Source organism: Rhinoderma darwinii, chromosome 2, assembly GCF_050947455.1.
Source record: "Rhinoderma darwinii isolate aRhiDar2 chromosome 2, aRhiDar2.hap1, whole genome shotgun sequence".
NCBI classification, from domain to species: domain Eukaryota; kingdom Metazoa; phylum Chordata; class Amphibia; order Anura; family Rhinodermatidae; genus Rhinoderma; species Rhinoderma darwinii.
The window spans coordinates 251187176-251208999 of record NC_134688.1 but is presented as its reverse complement, the minus strand read 5'-3'; the positions used below and the strand labels follow the sequence as shown (position 1 = coordinate 251208999).

General features: G+C 42.3%; 2 protein-coding genes across 6 annotated transcripts in view; one reads left to right on the top strand and one right to left on the bottom strand.

Moving 5' to 3' along the window:
- YARS1 (tyrosyl-tRNA synthetase 1) overlaps window positions 1-7518 on the bottom strand; it is a 60930-nt gene extending 53412 nt beyond the window's left edge. Inside the window, exon 1 of the mRNA XM_075853114.1 lies at window positions 7499-7518. The gene's annotated coding sequence lies outside the window, so the exon portion shown is untranslated. The remainder of the gene's footprint in view (window positions 1-7498) is intronic.
- Window positions 1-21824, top strand: part of S100PBP (S100P binding protein) — an 83817-nt gene that overhangs the window by 11394 nt on the left and 50599 nt on the right. The gene's annotated exons all lie outside the window — the stretch shown is intronic.

Genomic DNA, 21824 nt, shown 5'->3' with positions numbered 1-21824 from the left:
TACGCTTTAAAAACTCAATTTTATATGCATTGTGATTTTATTTTGGGTATTTTCAGCACGGAATCCACAACAAATCCTCTGCCGTATGGTGCTTCCCTTTATGTGAACAAATTAGGCTTCATTCATGGGTTCAGTCAGAGCTTTCTGTCGTGCAAGGGTTCCATTGTTTTGACGGAATCAATAGCGTAGTCGACTACGATATTACTTCAGTCACAACGACAATGGTGACAAATGGAAACCATTTGCGCTGGATCCGTCACCATTGAAAGCAATTGTGATGCAAACCGAAACCTATGGTTCCAGTCAGGGTTCTGTTCATGGGTTCCCCTGACTGAAAGCTCCAACACCTGAACGGAGCCCTGACGCAGATGTGAACAAATCCTTATCTGCTAAATGAGGAGTGATTGTCTTCAGCCTTTTAGCAGATGGTCTTAATATTTACTAATTATTTAGATGCTAAATTGCTAGTTAGTTAGCCTCCTATATAAATGTTAGAAAACAAGAATAGTAATGCAACCCATATAACACATTTTGCCATGGAATGAAAAAAAAAAAAAAACATCAGCTAGGGACCCAATACCCTATACCTTTTACGGTGTTTATTAATTTCATAATTTTTTTTTTTTATAGAAGTCTTCGTTCTATTTTTCTGTTACAAGACTCTAGATCCCTATCCTCCATACAGATAAATGATAAAATCCTATCTGCCTGGAATTGCCACTAGGGCAGCTTACTGCATATGGATTCAAGGTTATGTCCACCCCTGCATCCAATGCATCTAAAATGAAAAAGGAAATCGCTTTGCAGTATACCTTTATTAAAAATGTCCTGTAGTTTTGTGTGTGTGTGTGAAATATATATAAAAAATTTTTTTATTTTTTTTAAAATATCAACGAAGAAATGATCGCAGCACTCCAGAAGTAGTTGCAAAAAAGAATGTGGTTTATTTAACCCATGAAAAGATTGCTACATTTCAGTCCATCATTTCTTTGTTGCTGTATCTAAAGGACGGTTGAGTACGCATAGCACCATTTACTCTATACCTTTTTGAAGTGCTGCTTTTTCTCTCTCTCTTTTTTTATTTTAGATGCAATGGACAAAGAAGCTGTTGCAAAAGTGGGCTTAGCCTAGTTCAAGTATTGTAACCCTCCTCAACTCCTGCCCTTTTGGCGTTGAATGATGGCTCCAGCGTTGTGCTACTTGCTGAACCATAAGGAGCTTTCAATCAACACCAAAAGGGAGGAGTTGCAAAGCAGGACACGTAGCACTTGCTGGGCTTGGGGCTGCCCTTGGAGCACTTGAAGGCTAATTTGCATATCGGATTAAAGTTCATTTTATTGGCAGTGAAGAAGTTATGAGGGACACCACAGTACTGTTCATGTACACGTGCCTTACCAACTGCTGGGAGTCGTTGGGTAGTCTTAATTACGATTCCTTTAAAGGAAAAGTGAACTTTTGAAATCAAGACTCTACAAAGTTGCTTAACTTTTATTATTTTGGATGCATTGAAGCCGTAAAAAAAACATCGCAAAAGTGCACATGGCCTTTAACTTTACAACTGTATTTGGGAATTTGCTAGCAATAGTAAGATATTGACAATACATTATGAAGTTAGCACAGAATATAGATTTAAAAGAACAAAAATGACAGGTAACTTTATCCTCAATAGACAATATCATACTGCTGTATTTACAGGCAGATGTGGCAAGGAATTTCAACAAACCTGTACAATTTGATTGAAGAAGGCTATTTAATTAATTTCCGTCCCGCTATAAGTAGCCATGTATGCATTCTTTCTCAATTACACCCTCCATGACAGCACACAGGAGGTTGAAACTCCACCCCTAACAGGGACAGAAACACCCCAAAAGTTAAATAGCCTCAGTGTTTTGTTTGTTTTTCTACCCCTGCTAGGGGCATACAAAAGGTTACTTCTTTTGTAGCATCGGAAGACTTATCTTTTCTTTTCAGTTGGCCTTCGGTTCAGCTTTTCTGTTCCCTAGTGAAGACCATAGGGTCTTATGCCTCCTCCCCTGCGCCTCCGGATAATGTTGAGACGGCTGAACAGCAGGCTCCGGTCCTCCCATAGCTCCCCAGCCTTGCTTCCCATTGTTGGATACCCTCCTCTATCCTTAGGCCTTATTCACACGAACGTGTATTACGTCCGTGATACACGCGTGAAAATCGCATGCGTCGCAAGGACCTATGTTGGCGTATGTCCGCTGCGTAAAACTCACGACATGTCCTATACTTGCCCGTTTTTCGCGCATCACGCACCCATTGAAGTCAATGGGTGCGTGAAAATCGCACACGGAAGCACTTCCGTGTGACGCGCGTGATTCACGCAACAGTAGATAAATAAATGAAGGAAAAAATAAAAGCACATCCTTAATTTCTTTTTCTAAACTTCAAAACCGCGTGTCATAAGCATGGCATATGTGTGAAAATCACGCAGCCACGCATTACATACTGATGACACGCGCAACTGCATCACGCAAAAAATGCAGCGTTTTTTGCGCACGCAAACGTTCGTGTGAATAAGGCCTTAGTGTGTGTTTGACTTTGGGACTCGCGCAGTACCATCCTGGTGAGTTCTGGTAGTGCGTGTAACGCACTTCCAGAGGATGCATGTGCAGAATGTGTTCTATGTGGCGGTCCTACGGACTTGGGGAAGTTATTCTCTCCCTTCTCACTGGATCAGTGGAAGGAGTTTTTTAGCACTCCGTCGGCGTGGTTGATTTAAAACACCGTCAGACTTCAGAGGGGTCTCCTTTACGTAAGATGATGTGCTTCTTATTACCATGATGACAGGAGATGAGGCTTCAACCTCTAAACTAGATTCTGAGCCTTGCGTGCCCCCAGCTCCAGTAAGTATTCTGATCATGGGCTATCTTCCCTATGTATTGGGTTGGAGTCTTGTTTCCCTTGTCTATATGCTTTTTTTTTTTTTTTGTAGGACACTCCTAGAGAGCTATTCTCAAAAACCAAAAGTGCGAGTCAATTGCGCAAATGTGCTATATGTGGGGAAAAAGTTCTCATCTTATAGCAAAAAACCTGTCAGCATTGCACAGAGAAGCTCATAAGAGAGGAACAGTCATTAATTTAACAAACTAGAGGGATTGTTAAGCAGGAAGTTCGAACCTCCTTAGCATCCTTTTCCCCAAAACTTTGTGCCCTCTGTACCATCACCTGCACCAAAGAAGAGAAAGCTTGTTGTGGAAATAGATTCAGACGAGTGGTTCCTATATTCCCTCTATATCTGAAGAATATTTAGAAGGAGAATTGTCAACCCCGAGACCCCCCCCCCCCCCCCCGATTGAGGATGTGAAAAAATACTACCTCTCTTCTGAATTTACTGATGAGTCAATATCTGCTGTAAGATCCACGATGAACTTTGGAGATGTTCAGGAGTCTGGCTCTATACATGAGATGTTTGCAGGGCTTAGGCCCAGAAGATGATTAGTTTTTCCCCATTCATAAAAAATTTAAACCCGTGATCTCTTGTGGAAAGAATAGCCTTTTTTCTCTGGGTGTGTCCATTAGAGACAGGTTCCCTCTGGATGAGGAGGACATTAAAGGATGTCAGAGGTACCCAATATAGAAGCACAAGTGGGTAAAAAAGAACACTTTACCTTTCGAAGACTCCTCCGAACTGATCCCTTGGATAGAAAGGCTGTTGAAAAAAATCTGGGAAGCATCAGCAGCTCTTCAACAAATTAACATCGGCGCCACATGTGCAGCAAGACCAATGTATAAAGAGGGAACTACCAGAGAGGATATCAACCACTCCTCCAGAAATCTACTGGATTTCCAGCAGGCACCTCGGCAGAATCAATTAACCCTTTCAGGACCAGACTAATTTTCGTTTTTATGCTTTTGTTTTTTCCTCCCCGCCTTGGAAAGGTCGTAACTCTGTTACTTTTTTGTTGACACAGCCATATGAGGGCTTAATTTTTACGGGACAAGTTGTACTTTCTAATGGTACCATTTTATGTGTGAGATGTACTGGGAAGCTGGAAAAAAAATCAAAATGGAGTGGAATTGTGGAAAAAAAACAGCAGTTGTCTGTGGCTTAAGATATAGACCGGTGATCCACTCTCCAAACAAAAACACTGTGCCTTGACTTTCCAAGGGGAATATGTCTTCGGTCCCGTCCTGGACACTGTACTAGAAAAAGCTACTAACAAAAAGAGAACCTTGCCCGAGCCAAAGATAACGAAGAAAAAAAACAAATTTTCGTCCCTTTTGTAACTACAGTCAAGACTATAGAGGAAAGGGAAAAACAGGTCGCTGGAGTTATGCAAAAGGAAATAGACAAGATGGACAATGATGCCAGAAGTATAGGGGGCAGGTTATCAAGTTTCCTTCCCCAGTGGAAATGTATCACCACAAACGAATGTATCATGAAAACCATTGCAGAAGGTTGCAAGATCGAGTTTTCCTCTTATACCCCCCCCCCCCCCCAAAAAAAAAAGTTGGTGATCACTTCTCTCCCCTCCAGCGCATTGCAACTAGCCTGATGAAGGGAATCCAAAAATTACAAGAGATGGAAGTAATATCTCCAGTGCGAGGGGAAGGCCACTATTTCTTGTAAAAATAAAAAACTGGAGTTTTTCGGATTATAATAAACCTGAAACCATTAAATCAGATTGACTCCATCTTGAACCGATGATATATTACAATCCGATCTTCCATTCTAGTAATAGGTCAGAACAACTCCGTCTACATACTACCATATCCCAGTGCATCCACAACACCACAAATTCCTCATTTGCCATCCTACAAGGTCACAACATACATTTCCAGTTCAATGCTCTACTATTTGGAATATCTTCTGCTCCCCATATATTCCCAAAAAGAATGGTGGAGATCGTAGCGTTCCTCAGAAAACTAGGTACGAACATACCTATAGTTGGCCTGTTAGTACTTGTTCCACCGCTCCTCTTCTTTCCATACACCTTTATCAAATTTCTCAGACATTTGAGGTTTTAGGATGGCTTATAATCCACGAGAAATCAGACCTAACACTTCCTACCAGAAAATCTTTCTGAGAATTCTTCTGGACTCGCATCAAGAGATGTCATTCCACCCTTCAGAGACCAAATCTATACTAATCACAAAGATATCTGCATTTCAGAAAAATCGCGGGTATTTATAAGACAACCAATGTCCATACTGAGTTCCATGACTTTGTGCATCCAGGCAATTCCATGGGCGCAGGCACACTCTAGGCATTAGTCCTTTCAAAATGGGACAAATCCCCCTTATCTTTAGACAAGAAAATAATTTTGTCCATCAAAGTGAAACACTAAATTGGTGGAGACTCCACGAAAACTTAAATCGGGGAGTAGTTTGGCATCCCTCTTCTGGGATTGCCATCACCACAGATGCCAGCAGAAGAGGCTGGGGAGCAGTTGTCTCCCCGTTGTCGTTTCAGGAAGTTTGGCCTCAACACCTGAAAAATCATTTATCCAACTTCCTGGAACAAAGAGCGGTTCTGGAAGTGTTGAGAGCATCAGAACATCTCACAAGCGGCTCAAACATAAAAATGTATTCCAACGGCATTACCACTGTAGTCTACTTCAGTCATCAAGGAGGAATAACCTCCAACTATTGTCAGGTCAGATCTACAGCTGGGTAGAACAACACGTCAAGTCCATCTCTGCCCTTTACCTAAAAGAGTCCCTTAACATACAGGTAGATTTTCTGAGTCCAAGGGATCTCGGTCCACAATAATGGTGTCTGAACAACAAAGTATTCTATCAGATCACACAGCTGTGGAAATCAACAAAACGCCAAGACTCCGCAATTGTTCTCTCTAAATCCAAGAGATTCCTGTTTGGGAGTAGACGCCCTTGCCCACTACTGGCATTTCTCCCTAGCTTATGCCTTTTCCTCCCATAGTTCTTCTAAGAGTTCTTCAAAAAATCTGCATAGAGGCTCACAGTAATCCTAGTAGATACACAGCCTAAGAATAGCTGAACCCTTGATCCTACCACCATTCCTGGATCTTCTGTACCAGCGACTGGTCGTTCACGAGATCCCTCACAAATTCCAGCTAGCAGCCTGGCTTCTGAGAGCGCATATTAAAAGCGAGAAGTCTGTCTGAGTCAGTGGTTAGAACTCTTCTGACCGGCAGGAAAGATGTCACCAACGCTATGTACAGTAAGCACAATGCAAGTAGAGATAAAAAGCCGCGCTCACCCGGTCAGACGTAGAAAATTCTTTAATGCTTGTAAAAAAAGATGTGGGGGAAGACTAAGACCATGTGAAGCAACAGCCGTTTTGCTTGAGAAAGCATTGTATAGGAAACAGGTGTTGCCTTCGTCGTCGTCCCCCACACCTTGCTTACAAACATTGAAAAATTTATACCGCAGCCTCTGTTGCGCCTCATTGGGCAGTGTACTGCCGAATGTCCAGAGGATTACTGGTCACATCACTGCCAACTGATTTTCTTGTACTTTAGCTATATACAGTAATGTATGGAAAAGATTATTGTCCTGGTGTAAAGATGATATCTTGGATATATGTCACCCAAATATAGCTAAGATCTTAGATTTTTTTGCAAGCCGGTCTAGAAAAAGGGCTACGACCTACTACACTCAAAGTCCAGATTTCTGCACTTCGTTCATATTTTAATCAAGATCTAGCAAACCATCGTTGGATCAAAATATTTTTTTCAGGGGCTAATAGGTTATCCCTTAGTAACCTTTTAAAGGTCTAACATCCACTCCTTTTAAACCCATATCAAAAATTGGAATGAAAAGTCTTTCCTGGAAAGCTGCCTTCCTTGTCGCTATCACAACCGCTAAAAGGATAGGGGAAATTCAGACCCTCTTAACATGTCAGCCATATCTTCAAATTTTGGATGATAGAATTATCTTGCGCCCTGTTCCTAACTTTTTACCTAAGGTGATTTCACATGTCATAGGATATCATACTTCCATCCTTTTTCCAGAGATGAAGAGCGTTTCCATACATTAGACGTTGGGAGAACCATACTTGCCTACTTGGCAGCTACAAAAGACTGGAGGATAGATCATGACTTATTTATCCAGTCTTTTGGAGGCCATTTTCCCCCTTTATATGCTCCAAGAAGATTCTTACCAACTGGATAAAGAAAACCAACTGAATAATGCAATCTGTGAAGCCTACCTAGATCAAAATGTATCCCCTCCAGATAGACTGAAAGCTCATTGTACCAGAGCCATATCAACATCTCAGGTTGAAAAATCTATTGCCTCAATAGTACAGATTTGTAAATCGGCCACTTGAATCTTTTGTGAGACATTGTAGACTAGATCTTACTCACAGCAGTGATTTTTCCTTTGGTAGGAAACACCTTGAAACCGTAGTCCCTCCCTAGTGATATTACTTTAGGACTCTCCTGTGTGCTGTTATGGAGGGTGTAATTGAGAAAATAGAATTTGTACTTTTAAGTTTTCTAGTAAACACTCAATAACCGTACCGTTATAACCCTCCCGATGTGTATAATTACCTTACTTCATGTTTGTGAAGATATGTTGGATACTATGCCATTCCGTTATCTGAAATGCACTGAGGTGGGGAGGGGCTATTTAACCTTTTGTGTGTACCTGCCCCTATTTCGTAGTGGAGATTCAACCTCCTGTGTGCTGTCATGGAGGGTTTTATAGGAACCGAATTACCGGTAAGTACTAATTCTTTTTTTCTGCTAGTATATGCGGAAGAGAATTTTAAACCTTGGAAATAGTGACAATTGCTACAGATATGTGTTGTAGACAGACTAACTATGAATTCTAGAGTATAACTGATCTTGTCACTTGGCTAAAAGCCCGTACCAGCAGTGTTGGTGAATAGTTCTCAGTATGTAGGAGGATTTGTTCAATGCCAGAAATGATGTCAGTATTCAGCTGCTATGGCAATATAAATGGATTTTCATGTAAAGGTATCATTTTTTTTTTGCGCCTGCGTTTTATTACATGAACAGAAGGGCGCCTTATGCCCGTTGAATAGAATACAATCCTTTTAGTCCAACTGTCTGGGTTCTTTCCTACAACATTCCTTAATGCACATGTTGTATTTCACGTCCAAGCCTTAGTGCAGGTTTCCTATATACACTACCGTTCAAAAGTTTGGGGTCACCCAGACAATTTTTGTGTTTTCCATGAAAACTCACACTTATAATTATCAAATGAGTTGCAAAATGACTAGAAAATATAGTCAAGACATTGACAAGGTTAGAAATAATGATTTTTATTTGAAATAATAATTTTCTCCTCCAAACTTTGCTTTCGTCAAAGAATGCTCCATTTGCAGCAATTGCGGACCTTTTGACATTCTAGCTGTTAATTTCCTGAGGTAATCGGGAGAAATTCCACCCCATGCTTCCAGAAGCCCCTCCCACAAGTTGGATTGGCTTGATGGGCACTTCTTGCGTACCATACGGTCAAGCTGCTCCCACAACAGCCCTATGGAGTTGAGATCTGGTGACTGCGCTGGCCACTCCATTACAGATAGAATACCGGCTGCCTGCTTCTTCCCTAAATAGTTCTTGCATAATTTGGAGGTGTGCTTTGGGTCATTGTCCTGTTGTAGGATGAAATTGGCTCCAATCAAGCGCTGTCCACAGGGTATGGCATGGTGTTGCAAAATGGAGGGATAGCCTTCCTTATTCAAAATCCCTTTTACCTTGTACAAATCTCCCACTTTACCAGCACCAAAGCAACGCCAGACCATCACATTACCTCCACCATGCTTGACAGATTGCGTCAGGCACTCTTCCAGCATCATTTCAGTTGTTCTGCGTCTCACAAATGTTCTTCTGTGTGATCCAAACACCTCAAACTTCGATTCGTCTGTCCATAACACTTTTTTCCAATCTTCCTCTGTCCAATGTCTGTGTGCTTTTGCCCATATTAATCTTTTCCTTTTATTAGCCAGTCTCAGATATGGCTTTTTCTTTGCCACTCTGCCCTGAAGGCCAGCATCCCGGAGTCGCCTCTTCACTGTAGACGTTGACACTGGCGTTTTGCGGGTACTATTTAATGAAGCTGCCAGTTGAGGACCTGTGAGGCGTCTATTTCTCAAACTAGAGACTCTAATGTACTTGTCTTGTTGCTCAGTTGTGCAGCGGGGCCTCCCACTTCTTTCTACTCTGGTTAGAGCCTGTGTGTGCTGTCCTCTGAAGGGAGTAGTACATACCGTTGTAGGAAATCTTCAGTTTCTTGGCAATTTCTCGCATGGAATAGCCTTCATTTCTAAGAACAAGAATAGACTGTCGAGTTTCACATAAAAGCTCTCTTTTTCTAGCCATTTTGAGAGTTTAATCGAACCCACAAATGTAATGCTCCAGATTCTCAACTAGCTCAAAGGAAGGTCCGTTTTATAGCTCCTCTAAACAGCAAAACTGTTTACAGCGGTGCTAACCTAATTGCACAAGCCTTCTAACACAGTTAGCAAACACAAAGTACCGTTAGAACACTGGAGTGATGGTTGCTGGAAATTAGCCTCTATACACCTATGTAGATATTGCATTAAAAACCAGACGTTTGCAGCTAGAATAGTCATTTAGCACATTAACAATGTATAGAGTGTATTTCTGATTAATTTAATGTTATCTTCATTGAAAAAAACTGTGCTTTTCTTTCAAAAATAATAAAATTTCGAAGTGACCCTAAACTTTTGAACGGTAGTGTACGTATGTCATATCGGGCAACAGTTCAGCTGTATTCCCACTAAAAATAAGGTAATAATATCCAATAGTTTTCTGCATTAGTCTATCTGGCTGATCGCATCTTTTATGCGATGTCCGCTGGTCAAAAAAATGATAGTTTCGCAACAGCACATCTCCTTGTGTAAACCAGTGATGTTCATACTATGGGGATGAACGATCCTAATAATGATTGTTCGTCTCCATGCTCGCTCATGTAAATGGAGCATATGAGCGCCGACTGACTTATTGTTATCGGCGCTTCTTACCGGGCAGAAAAACTGCACGTTTTAAAAGGACCTTAAGGCTGGGTTTCCACAGTGCAGATTTTGCCTGCATTTTGTAAGCCAAAACCAGAATTAGATCCAGGAGAGCAGACCTATAGGGCCTTTTTTAAAAATATATATTTCTTCTGTTTTTAGGTTCCGTTTCTGTATTTAGCTTAAACGCATGTAAAATCTGCACTGTGGGAACCCATCCTAAAGGGGTTTTCCAGTCCCAAAAAATCAATTGGCTATCCTCTGGATAGGCCATCAATATCTGATCGGTCGGGGTTAGACTCCCGGCACCCCCGCCGATCAGCTGTTTTGAAGGGGCCGCAGCTCTCGTACGAGCGCTGCTTCCCCTTTATTTCCTTTACTGCTCACACTGAATCGCTGACACATTTGTAGCGGGGAAGTCCCAGTATTACAGCCTTCTCCCATTCAAGTGAATAGGAGAAGGCTGTAATACTGTAAACCAATAGATAAATTTTTTGAGATTGGACAACCCTTATTAATGTTTATGCAGCTGCTGATAAAGCATAGAGTGCTCAGAGTTCTTATTTCCTGCCAGATGACTTGTTTGGAAAAAAACAATAAAGCACCCTACACTACTGTTTCTGTGAAAAAAACAAAAACGGAAATCTAGCAGAATAAAGGCAAGCTGAAATAAAATACCATTGAAATCAATCATATTGCAAGCAGAAACAATACTTTCCGTTCAGCTGTTCCTCTGACTGAACAAATGAACGCAAAGCCGAAGGCTGATGGGAACAGGCCCATAGTGTTGGATATAGCACTAGGAGAGGACGGCAGCAGGAAATTACACCAAAGGGCAAACCTCAAATCGGGAAGAGCCTGATGCGCTAAGTTTTCAATGATGTGCACGCTGTTTGGTGGAATTTGCCACATTTTAGGCCGCCTTCACACTGAGGTTTTTTTGACGTGGAAACTGCCAAAAAAACAACAAAAATTGCCTCCCATTAAGTTCAATGGGAGGTGGAGACGGGAAAAAAAAGAGTCATGCCCTTCCCTTCAGAAGTTTTCGTCTCTGACCTCCCATTGACCTCAATTTCTGAAGGAATTTTGAGGCAGATTTTTCTGCCTTCAAAAAACTCTGTGTGAACAGGGCCGAAGACTCCTTTCTTTTTTATTTTTTTTATTTTTAACATCACCTATTGTGTGATATACCAGTATTCTAAGCCACAAAATTAGTGCATTTCAAGACTCGACAAATCCACGATCATATTCTAAGTGTTCGACCCGTCATGTCGAGCATGTCACAAATCAAAGTTCTTACTGGTGCACACACTAATATTCGCTAACGCTACATGTGCCAAGAAAAAAGTGCACGAAACGCCAGAACTGAGGTGTAAAGACTAAAATAAATCTTCTACAATGAAGCATATTTACAGATACTGTCAAAGATTTAGAACGTGTAAACTGACAGTTCGAAAATGCGTCTAATTGATCAAAGTGGTGCACGCCATATGATAAATTTGGCACATCTAGCTAGACCTAGTAGGGTATGTTCACACGGCTCATTTTCATCGGTTTTTCTGGCTGTAAACGCCCAAAAAAACACCTGAAAATACAAAAGCTGAACGCCTCCAAACATCTGCCCATTGATTTCAATGGTAAAAACGGCGTTTCGTTCCGTTGGCCTTTTTTTACACGGCCGTTTGTAAAAACGGCGTGTAAAAGTGCATGTCACTTCTTGAGCCTTTTTTTTTTTTCTTTTTGCCTTTTTTTTTCTTGAGCTGTTTTTCATTGTCTCAATAGAAAAACCGCTCCAAAAACAGCCATTAAAAACGTCCGAAAATCACAGCCCGTTTTCCCTTGAAAACCGCTCCATATTTTACAGCCGCTTTTAGTTTAGCGTGTGAACATACCCTCTGACACACTTCTCCTTATACCACCTCTTGGCTTATGTATCACTGGTAAAGGGTATCTGCTTATAAAATAAGATATACCGTATTTTTCAGAATATAAGACGCAGTTTTTAGCATGAATAAATCTTACCAAAAAGTCCCTGCGTCTTCTAGTCGGCAGTCAAGGGATCCGGCAGCACCGGGTCCCCTGTCCACTTCTTATTTCATCCTATCCCGGCACATCATGGGTCGGGAAGGAGTTATGTTTGGAGCGGGCTCACGCGCTGAGCCCGCTCCATACACTGCATGTGTCAGCCATGTTTTACAGCTGACACGCTGCTCTAACTAGTTAAATGCCGCGGTCAATAGCGACCACGGCATTTATAGGGGTCTTCCCATGAAGGATATTTATGACATATCCACAGGATAGAAGTGAATGGGAGTTACAGAAATAGCGTAGCACTGTGAGCTACGCTGCTTCTGGAACTCGATAGCTGCGAAAACAGCATACATGGTCGACTTACAGAAACCGCGTAACTCGCTGAACTATTTTCCGTAACTCCCATAGAACTGACTAGTAGTTACGGAAACTGCATAGCATGCTACGCTGCTTCTGTAAATGCCATTCACCACTATGGGAGTTACAGAAACAGCGTAGCTCAGCGAGTTGCGCTGTTTCCGTAACTCATCCATGTATTGCAGTGTATTGTACCAGCGATCTAATGATCGCTGGTTCAAGTCCTTTAGGGGAACTAATAAAATGTGCAAAAAAAAAAGTTTACATTTTCAGAAGTGTAAAAAATATATTAAAAGTTAAAAAAAACAAAAAAACATTTCCCATTTTTCCCCAAGCACAATGTAAAAATAAAAAAAATTTAATGGTATCGCTGCGTCCGTAAAAGTCCGTCAAATAATGCTATATTGTAATAGTTTCGGAGAACGGTATAAAAATAAATAAATTTAGAACCCCAGAATCGTTGTTTTTTGGTCACCATAGCGCTAAAAAGAATGAAATAAAAAGTGATAAAAAAATCGTATGTACCAAAAAATGGTGCTAATAAAAACTTCAGCTCGTCCCGCAAAAAAATAAGCCCTCACACCGCTCGAACGATGAAAAAATATAAAAGTTATGGTGCTCTGTTCGGTTTCACCACATTCTTTTTTTTTTAAACTTTTTTTTATTGAGTTTTACATATATCTTTAACATACATATAATATAATATTATAGCAGAAATGTACAATACATCACATTATTTATACCCTGAAACTGGTACAGCTATGGTACATAGTCTTTCTTCCGCTGGTAAGTCCAAACTTTTCTAATTTATAGAGCTATTGCAGCTTTGGCAACAGATTACACATACAAAACCAAAAACATTTAACACATTAACTATGGTAGCCTAACCAATAATTCCTCATTTGTCTCTTCTCTTGCTCCTTTTATGTCTTGCTTTCAATGTGTTCCTATCTGACTGTTTGATTCTGCTGTTTTTAGTTTCCCTAATGTCCCTTTAATATCTTCGATGAGATACCATTTAGTTTGTCTAAAACCTTCCATCGTTTTTGCTATATCGGATTCTGTCATTTGTTCTAAAAATGGCCTCCATTTTCTAAAAAATTTCACCGTCCCCCGCTCTTTGTGCCTCAGTGCTTCCATTCTGTCCGAATGTAAATATCCATGTAGTTGCTGGACTAATTGTTCCATCTTTGGGGTGTTAGTTTCCAACCAATTTTTCAGGATGCACCTCTTGGCTATAAGTATTATTATGTGTGCTAACGGCGGTATGCGTTGCAATATTCCCTCTTCTGCAGTGTCCACTAACGCTATTGAATGAAATAATAACAGCGTCGGGCTCAATGGAATAGTTTTACCCCATAGCTTCTTGATATATGTTAATACTTCCGTCCAATATCCCTGAGTAGCCGAACACAACCAGATACCATGATATAAGTCTGTGTGCGGCTGAGCACACTTTGGGCAGGAATGCATCCTATTTGGATTTTCAGCTGTGGGTGGTATATTAAAAGCATAAATGGCTGCATGTATCAGTCTAAATTGTGTCTCCCTCCACACTTCATTAATCACATGCTTTCTCACTGTTTGCCATCCCTCCAGTAATTGTTCATTTATATCTGGGGTTTTGAAAATACGTCTCCAATATGGAAATTGATTTTTATTTTCTAGTTTTACATAAATACCTTTCATTGCCCGGTATAATTCCGACAGGGACTTCCTATGGGAATCTTCTCCCACTAGTGTATCAAAGGGATTGTCTATTATTTCTTTTTCTAAATTCCCCACCAGCTTCGTACAAAAAGCTCTAATTTGCATATATTGTAAAAAATGAGTTTGCTGAATTCCATATTCACTCCCCAGTTCTGTTAGCGTCTTTAACCTTGGTTCCGTCCCATGCAATACATGTTCTACTGTGTCTATCCCTTTGTTTTTCCATGCCTTAAATAGACTGCCCCGCCGGAAACCGGGCATCATTCCAAAGGGGCAAATACTTAGATAACTGGAAGGAAAGGCCCTGTTTTTTCCTCACTTCCTTCCAACACATTATTGTGTCACGTAATATGACTGAGGACTTGACCTTTTGAGGTAGGTGTCCTAGCTTAGTGTGTAACAAAGCCCGGAGATCATATTCTCCCGCCAGAGCCGACTCCAAGTTTCTATTCGAATAGTGGCTAGTTTTATGTATCCAGTCCAGGACATGGCGGAAAAGGCTAGCTATATTATAACCTCTCAAGTGTGGTATGTTCACCCCCCCTTGCCAATGATATCCCTGTAATTTTAGCAATGACACTCTAGGGCGCTTATTCATCCATATGAATTTCGTTATGGCCGAATTGAAGGCATTTACATCTTTATGTTTTAGCAACAGAGGCAGTGTTTGCAGTGGATATAGTAATCTCGCAAAGGAAATCATTTTGACCAAATGGCATCTCCCAAACATGGACAATGGTAAAGCCATCCATCTTTGTAGTTCCACTTTTATTTTGCTGAAAATGGGTTCGTAATTTAGTTGGTATAGCGTTCCTGTGCTCCGCCCTATATGTATTCCCAGATATTTTATTCGTGTTTTTGCTATTTTAATTCCCAGTCGCTGAAGGTTCTCGTCTGCTGTGTGATTATGATGTGTTAAACCTAAAAGTTCACACTTGCTTGTGTTAATTTTCAGTCCCGCATGTTTTCCATATTCCTGAATCACTTCAAATACTCTAGGCAAGTGCCTGGACGGTTGGGAAAGAAACAACAGAATGTCATCTGCAAAGACCGCTGTCTTAACTTCCATTTCGCCTACTTGGATCCCTGAGTATATCTGCCCTCGCTCCAGAACCCGTATCAGAGGCTCCAAAGCAAGGTCAAATAAAAGTGGTGACAAGGGACACCCCTGCCGTGTGCCTTTTGACAACTTAAACATTTTTGATCTAATGCCCGGAGTGCAAACTGCTGCTGTTGGATTATTGTATAGCGTTTTCAAATATACTCTGAATGCTCCTTGTATATTGAATTTATCCATGACCATATCTAACCACCTCCACTCAACATTGTCAAATGCTTTTTCAGCATCCAATAACACTATCGCTGCCTGGTTGTGTGACTTTACCTCGGCCCTTATCCCGTCCATGACTCCCAGTACCTTTCTTATGTTTGTCACTGCCGACCTGCCTTTTATAAATCCCACTTGTGAAGGACCCACCAATAATGGCATTATCTGAGCCAGTCTGGTCGCCATGATTTTCGAGATTAGCTTAAGATCCTGGTTAATTAACGATATTGGTCTATAGGAGCCCGGCAGTAACAAATCTTTCCCCTCTTTGGGCAACACTTTTATATACGCCATGTTTGCTGCTATAGGAATGCCTTCTCCCATTAACAATGAATTAAAGTATGTTAGTAACGGAGGAGTTACCTGGTCTTGCAATATTTTGTAGAATTCCGCCGGGTAACCATCAGGTCCCGGCGCCTTTCCATTTGCCAATGTCTTAATCGTCTGCTGTAGTTCTTCCTGCGTGATAGATGCATTCAGTTCCCCTAATTGTTCCTGGGTGAGTGTGGGCATGGGGAGATTAGCCAAAAACTGGCTTCCTTGTAAATCCCCAGGTCCCGCTGTGGAAGTATATAGCTGCTGGTAGAATTCCTCTAGTACAGCATTTATTTTCTTAGGGTCCGAATGAATCTGGCCTTCCTTATCCTTCATTTTAGTGATGTGTGTCTGCGGTCGGAACCCTCTAGATAACCCTGCTAGCATCTTTCCAGCTTTGTTACCATACCTAAAAAGCTTGGCTTCATAAAGTGATCTCCCAAACCTTTCTTTGTTTTCCAACCATGTCTCAAAATGTCTTCTGGCCTCTATCCATTTTAGCTTTTTTCCTGTTATAGGGTCAGCCAGAAAGGCAGAGTATGCAGCTCTAAGCTCGTCACTGCATTCTCTAAATTTCTGCTGTGTTTGTTTTTTCCTAAACGCTGCATATGATATGAGCCTCCCTCTTAATACCGCTTTCGCTGTTTCCCAATAAAGTGCCTGGTCAGTGACATGTTCTGCATTATCTATCGAATACTCCATCCACCATCCTTTTAACTTCTGTTGGAAATCTTCCTCCTCCGCCAGATGAGTTGGGAATCTCCACTGCGTGAAATCCCCCCTGGGATGTTTATCTATCAGTACCAGTCTCACTGGCGCGTGGTCCGAAATGATCATGTCAGTGATGTCTATTTGATCCAAGTACTGTAATAGTTGTTGACTCAGATATATGTAATCTATCCTAGACCAGGATTTATGGTATGGTGAGTAATAGGTGTATTCCCTATCATCTGGATGACTATATCTCCACCCATCCGTTACTTGTGTAATTTGCGCAAACTTCTCTAGAATACCATCTGTGCCTAATGCCGATGTCTGACTACTTCTCTTCCTATCTTCAGCCACACATTGTACTGAGTTGAAATCCCCTCCCACTAACTTCATTGCACACGTGTCCGCTAGTAATGTCGTCTGCAGGGTTTGGAAATAGGTGCGGTTATTTGTGTTGGGTGCATATATATTATAGACACTGATCTCTCCCAATTGCGTGTCTAATAATAATCTCATCATGCGTCCCTCCGAATCTACCTCCTGTGAGCACATCGTTGCGGCAAGATTTTTATTTATTAAAATCAGGACCCCGTTTTTTTTTTTTATCGCCGGTGAGCCGTATACCTGTCCCACCCAAAATTTTCGCATCCTGAAGAAATCTTTTTCCTCCAGGTGCGTTTCCTGGAGTAAGGCCAAATCTACCTTCATTTTACCGAGATGTCTCAGAACCATTGACCTTTTGTGTGGGGACAAGAGCCCCTTAACGTTCCATGTTACTACTTTCATATAGGATTCTTATGATATGTGCCTGTGTTATCATTTGATGTATCCCCATCCCCTAGGAGGAACCACTTCACAATCTTCCCTTCAATATGGCTACCATTCCACCTTAAACTCCAATTATAAACCAACAATTTAACTTTTTTTGTTGTCTTCTGACAACCTCCCTTCCCCCTGTTTTTATTCCTTTTGACTTCACTTTTTTCTGCCATGTGTTCTTCTTTCACCTACTTTTAAATCTGTCCTATGCAGCTTGACTTTCTTTGTCACATACTAGATTAACATTTGTAACATAACATATCTCCCGGATTCACAGATATATATCTATACATCCCACTTTGTCGTCCTTTTTTACCACTTCCCTCCTTAATTATCCCAGAGGTAGATCTCGTCAACAAAATATATCTGGAGCTAAACATCTGTATTACTCACTACTCCCATAAATCGGACAGTCCACCATTTTCTGGCTGTGTGCCCAGGTTATCAGTGCCTCGGCGTCTGCGTCAGCCTTTTTTCTTTTGGCGGTTGTCCTTTCTGGTGCGACGTCTCTTGTTGCGTTCCACTTCTTGCGGGGTTGTTTTCTGCCGCGGTAGATCCCGGACCTTTGAGTATGTCCTTGTATACTGCTTCCGCTTCCCTATGATCCGTATAGACTTGCAATGTGCCACTTGGCGTTGTTACTTTTAAAATCGCCGGGTACTGGAGCTGAAACTTCATGCCTCGATGATGAAATGCTGTGCAGATTTTACTAAACAATTTTCTTTTCTTCGAGACTTCCGCTGAGTAGTCTCCAAATAACAGGACTGTGACCCCGTTTAATTTTACCGGCCCTCTTCTGGTCTTGTACTGACGTAACAGCGCTTCCTTGTCAGAGTAATCCAAGTAACGAACTATGACTTGTCTTGCCCTCTGCATCTGACCTTGCGGCTGCGTCAGCTTTTGTTTGTCTGGGCCCACCCTGTGCGCTCTTTCCACCTTGCACGGTCCATCCATGTTCAGCATCTTCGGGAGGTCATATTCACAAATGTTTTTTAAATGCGTTGCCGGCACTGTTTCTGGTATTCCCACCACCCGGACGTTATTTCGCCTTGATCTGTTCTCCAGATCATCTATTTTGGCCAGCATTTTTTCCTTCTCTGCTACCAGCTCCTGCAGTGTGCCATGAGTCTCTGCTGCCTCATCTTCCAGCATCGAGATTCGCTGCTCCACCTCATCTAGTCGTGTACCATGTTGCACAAGGTCCGCCTGTATCTCCTTCAAAGAGGCTGATATAGTACTGGCTAGAGTGTCCTGTATATCAGGCGTAATTCGTTTAGCCACTTCCATGGCCAGTCTTTTATAATCAATCTTCATCGAGGTCGAGGGCTCCCCTCCCCCTTCCCCCTCCGACATTTCATCCTCTTGTTCTGACGATGGGTGACTCACCGTCTGCTTATCTTTTCTGGTGACCGGTGGCATCGCTATGAGTTCTTCACAATAAATGTTTCTGTGTCAGATTCTATTTTTATTCCAGGTATATGAGTGCGTTTCTTGCCGTCTTATCTGCGCGCTAGTAACTCCTTCCGCCCAACCTGCAAGATGGCGTGGCCTCTCTCCTCTATGCTGCTTCGGCAATTTTGGCGCCAAATCGCGTACCTCTTGTCCGTTGCACCCCGCGCCGTGTCCCTCTGCCTTCCGTGCCCCTCTGCCTCCTCTCCTCAGTCAGCACTGCTCGGTGTATGAGTTTTTCCTTTTTTTTTTTTTTTTGTGTTTGCTCTTTTAATGGCGTCTATGCCGTCTCACACCGAAGGTACCTTGAGGGTTGCTATGGCCGCCGCGCTTATGTCGGGACTCTTCCTCCACACTCCACGCAATCTGCCGGTGAGATGTGTGTCTTTCCCCGGTCAATACCGTAAGTTTGCTGGCTATGTCAGTCGGTTTGGATGATGTAGGGCTGGAGAGCTCCTTTTCACTCTCCTCGCATGGCAGCGCCGGAACCGGAAGTCTTCACCACATTCTAACAATTTTTTTTTTTTTACCAATAGCTTTTTCTTTGCAAAAGTAGTAAAATATTAAATTTTTTCCTATTTTCTGTTGTCTAAAACCTGGGTGCCTCTTATAGTCCGAAAGATACTTTATTCAATATGCCTAATATATCGAAAAAGTAATGTGGCGCACAGCATGTACGCTAGAATTCGAGCTAAATTTTAGCCAGAATTTTATCGCATTTTGCATAGTAAATCTGCTCCTATGTCTCGCTGCACTACTTCTAAAACACATCTACAGAACTTCCACTTTTGTAAGGCAACATTCTATCTGCATCGAGCAATCCACATACCCTGCAACGGCTCTACTGAAAGTTCAAGAGTGTCCTTGTGTTGTAACCTACTTCTAAAAATGCCTCAGTTGTTTAACTTTTTGGAGTCCCACTTGTCTCTATTTATTAAAAAGTTGTTCATTCCCCTATATATACTAATTGACAGCTTTTATTTTTCTTCGCTGCCAGTCTTAAGGCGAGAACATGCAGTGCAGCAGCCGCAGGCAACTGAAACCATGCCCACATGCGGTGACGAATGGGCGCACGATTTTGACGGTAATACCAGTTTTACCCTTCTGAATTGTGCGGCCGTTAGTCATCCATGTGGGCGTGCTTTCGGCCAACCTCAGCTGCTGTGCTATGTGTTTTCACCCTTGAGGGTATGTTCACACGCACACTCAAAAACGTCTGATTTTCAGATGTTTTTTAAGCCACTCGCGATTTTCGCAGCGTTTATTACGACCGATTTTGGAGCTGTTTTCTAGTCTATGGAAAAACTGCTTCAAAAAGTCCCATGAAGTGATCTGCACTTCTTTTTCTCGGCCGTTTTTTTACGCAGCTGTTTTTCAAAACGGCCGCGTAAAAAAGCAGCCCGTCTGAACAGAACGCCGTTTTTCCCATTTGAAATCAGTGGGCAGATGTTTGGAGGCGTTCTGCTTCCGATTTTTCAGGCTTTTATGACCCGAAAATAGGCCGTGTGAACATACCCTGACTTTTCAAGACTAATACGATTTTATAGCATCCTCTAGTTGGAAGTAATTTAGATAACAATCTGTAGTCTGGGGACGGACAGCTTAAGATTGATGGCAGGTCAGTGTGGACGTACTGCTCAATTTCAGAAATGTAATTACTGGTTATTCGAGAATACAGGGGAATTAATGCTTTAGATCCACTGCAACCATTTCTATGTGCACAATATATACTGTTCCGCCATAACATTAAACTACTGACCAGGGGCGTAGCTAGGGGGGGGCAGGCGGGGCATGTGCCCCGGGCGCAACCCGGAGGATAGGGAAGGGGGGGTGCCTTAGAGCAGCTGATCGCTGCTGACAGGCGCCCCGTATGTGGGACACCTGCAGCAGCTTAGGAAGAGCCAGGACATTACGGCGTTCTGACTGGGGTCTGTGATGGCCAGGGAGTGGACCAGTCCAGTCACCTGACCTCACGTCAGTGACATGAGGTCAGATGACTCAGGTCAGGGGACAGGTCCACTCCAGTGCTGCAGCCTCCCTGCATCTGCCTCTACTCTGTGCTCTGCCGAGAAGCAGAGAGGAAGCTCCGCCCACAGCCCGTCCTGACCTGTCAGCAAGGAGACATGGTGAGTGTCTGTGTGTGTCTCTGTGTTTGTATGTGTATATGTTACTGTGTGTGTGTGTGTGTGTGTGTGTGTGTGTGTGTGTGTGTGTGTGTGTGTGTGTGTGTGTGTGTTTGTCTCTTACATCTACTACATTATCTGTACTCAGAGAGTTATCTCTGTGTTATCTGTGGTGTTACATAGGACTGCAGATAACACTACTACATTATCTGTACTGTGTGCTAAATTACAATCTCCGCTCTGCTACACAGTACAGATAATATAGTAGTGTTACCTGCAGTCCTATGTAACACCACAGATAACACATTGTGCTAAATTACAATCTCAGCTCTGCTACAATGTGTTATCTGTGTTGTTACATAGGACTGCAGGTAACATCTACTACATTATCTGTGCTGTGTACATATGTGCCTGTGTGCGTATATATGGGTCTGTTTGTGAATGTGTCTTTGTGCTTGTATATTTGTGCCTTTTATGTATTTGTATATGTTCCTGTCTGTGTATTTATCTGTGTGTGTGTGTGTGTGTGTGTGTGTGTGTGTGTGTGTGTGTGTGTCTGTACGTCTATATATTTACCTGTATGTATATATTCCAGAATGTGTGTATGTATATTTGCCTGTATGTCTAAATATCTATCTTTATGTATGTACAGTATATATGTTCCAGCGTGTCCATATATGTGGTTCATTTTTGGTTTGTGTAGGGGGCGGCAATAGAGAGTCCCGCACAGGGCGCCATCCAACCTAAGGCCGGCCCTGGCTGTCACCAACCCTAGTCAGAAGGAACTCCGCCGCTGCCTGCGCCGCATGACCTCCTCGGCTCCTCCGGTAAGTCACACCAGGCAGAGCGGAGAGTGGTAGCGGTAGGCTACTGCTCACCGGTCTGTTCACAGTGTGGCGCTATTTAAAAGGGGTGGGAGTGTGGCGCTATTTAAAAGGGGGGGGGAGTGTGGCGCTATTTAAAAGGGGTGGGAGTGTGGCGCTATTTAAAAGGGGGGGGAGTGTGGCGCTATTTACAAAGGGGCAGCGGGC